Below are 2,744 nucleotides of genomic sequence, written 5' to 3'. Positions count from 1 at the left end.
AACACTGGAGTGATAGTTGGTGGAAATGGGCCTCTATACACCTATGTAGATATTGCACCAAAAACCAGACATTTGCAGCTAGAATAGTCATTTACCACATTAACAATGTATAGTGTATTTCTTTAAAGTTAAGACTAGTTTAAAGTTATCTTCATTGAAAAGTACAGTGCTTTTACTTCAAAAATGAGGACATTTCAATGTGACCCCAAACTTTTGAACGGTAGTGTATATATATACACCGAAGCTGTATTTGTAAAACTTCTCCCCCACTGTGTTTTGTATGTGAGATTGATTCAGGAAATGCTGTACAACTTTTATAATACCCACATTCCACCAATATATTTTTTATTGTGTGTGATAAACTACCTTTATTTATTTATAAAGTCCGGAGGACCATCACAAATATAGCAGGCCAGATCCTCTAAAACAGCTCAGACTTCATTCTCTTCAAGGTGATATTTCTATTCTGCAAAGATCTGAATAGATACGTGTATTAGTTCTGATGTACTTCCTTAGATTTACGTTCCTATGATGATTACTAGTCAGATGCAAAATGCATTTGGCACAATTTGACCGCTTTTGGCACCACTGTGCCAAAATCACATTTCCTCCTAGCACACTGCTCACTAAAACATTTGTGGAACAAACATGCTTCAACTTATTCACTCAAAATGTGCGTGACTTATAGTCATGATGTGGATCTATAAAGCCTGAGGGTTCAATCAGAGTTTTAAATTGTATTTCATGGTGTTTTGCAGTGTTTATATTGGGGAAAAAANTTAAATTGTATTTCATGGTGTTTTGCAGTGTTTATATTGGGGAAAAAAATTGGCGAGGCTAAATATTTTTAATTTTTTCTTTGTTTTATCACCCATAAACAGACATCGTGACATTTAAAATAGTGGTTCCACCTGAAAAATATTCCTCAATGCCTTTCTGTCACACAAATACAAACAAATGTATTTCCAATTTATAGATTGGGAGCTGTACTTGCTTTAATTCACATGTGTGATTTCAGGCAGAATTTGCTCCTAAGACCATCAGGGCTTAAGTCGTAAAAGATATAAAAAGGCCTAAAATGGAATAAAAATTAGTGTGTCCCATCACGCCAATGTACCAGAAAAAATTCACACAAAGTTGGAGTCAGTGGGTCACATGTCCTAGAAGCTATTGAAGAAATATCAATATTTTAATTATAAAACGTCTTTAAAAATATAAAAAGGCTTAAAATGGAATAAAATGAGTGTTCCCCATCAGGCTAAGGTAGAAGAACAATTTTACACACATTTGGAGTTGGTGGGTTACATTATGGAAGCTACTGAAGAAACATAATTTATTCTAATTATTAAAAAATCTGAAAATACAGTATATAAAAAGGCCTAAAATGGAATTAAAATGAGTGTGCCCCATCAGGCAAATGTAAAACAATAATTTCACATGTGTTGGAATCTGTGGGATACATGACCTGGAAGGTATTGAAGAAATATCATTATTTTAAATTTTAGGAAATAAATCTAAAAAATATGAAAACGCTTAAAATAGAATAAAAACGAATGTACCCCATGAGGCTAATTTGGATAAGGCAGATTAGGAGTCAGTGGGTCACATGACCTGGAAGCTATTGAAGAAATACAATTTTATTTTTTCATTATAAAAAAATAAATAAAAACCTGTTGGAGGAGGGAACAGCTAAGAGACCCCAGCCAAAATTGGACTCCCTCAATCGGATCAACATGAGCTAGATCCCGCTGACTACCTGGAGCTTGAATGTCCAATTTCTAACCAACTTCACCGCTGTTTCCAAGCTGGCCTTGTTCACAGGCATCCTGCCCAACATGCAGGCGGTGCTGCTGCCCAAGAAGACCGCGAAGGTTGCTAAGGTCAAGTACAGCTGGTGCTGCCTGGTTAGAAATAACAACTACAACTATACAGGCTCTTTTAAGAGCCACCCACTGCTTCCCTATGAGAGCTGGATTAATGCCTGTTCCTGATCAAATTGCCCAAATTGGGTAGAAACTGGTTCTGATGTTAGTTTACATGAAATGATTAGAAACTAAACAGCTGTAGATGACAGACAATTTTAATGGGAAGCTACAATCACTACAGTTTTAGTTGAACTGTTTTCTGTATTCACATAATATGGAGAGCAGCAGCAGACCAGATTTCATCTTTGTTTTATTTCAGATTATAACTTGCTGAAAAAAAAAAGTAGATCACACTTTGGTTCTAAAGCCAAATCTACATCAATATTATCATGCAACTTTTTTTGGTGGAGTTTATCAAAGTATACAACTGAAGTCTCGCTGAGAGATGTTGCAACTCATACCGTGGGTTTTTGCAGTTTTATTCAAAGACAGAGAAAGAAATTTTATATTCAGGTCTAGTTTAGAATTGATTCATAATTGTTCGCTACATGCAAATAAATCTAAAATAGACAAAGATACACATTACAGATACACATCTACAGGATAGAATTTAGGAAATTTGAGGCCCTAGGAAAAGACAGGCATGGTGCCCTCTGAATTGAGAAGACAAATACAACAGACAGATTATATGTGGTAATGTGGCCTTTTTGCTAAGTTTATTGCATGTATTCGAATTTTGGATTTTCTTTATTTTTGAACTTGTTTGCTTGTTTTCAATTTTGTGTGTTGCATGTTTTTTTTTTTTGGATTTTGTTTGGAGGCCACATTGCCACTCACACCTGGACACGCCCAATAGCTCCTATTGCTCCCGGTGTAAAC

This window comes from Cyprinodon variegatus, unplaced genomic scaffold (assembly GCF_000732505.1).
Source record: "Cyprinodon variegatus isolate N-32 unplaced genomic scaffold, C_variegatus-1.0 Scaffold1255, whole genome shotgun sequence".
Classification (NCBI taxonomy): Eukaryota; Metazoa; Chordata; class Actinopteri; order Cyprinodontiformes; family Cyprinodontidae; genus Cyprinodon; species Cyprinodon variegatus.
Note: the sequence above shows the minus strand (reverse complement) of the source record.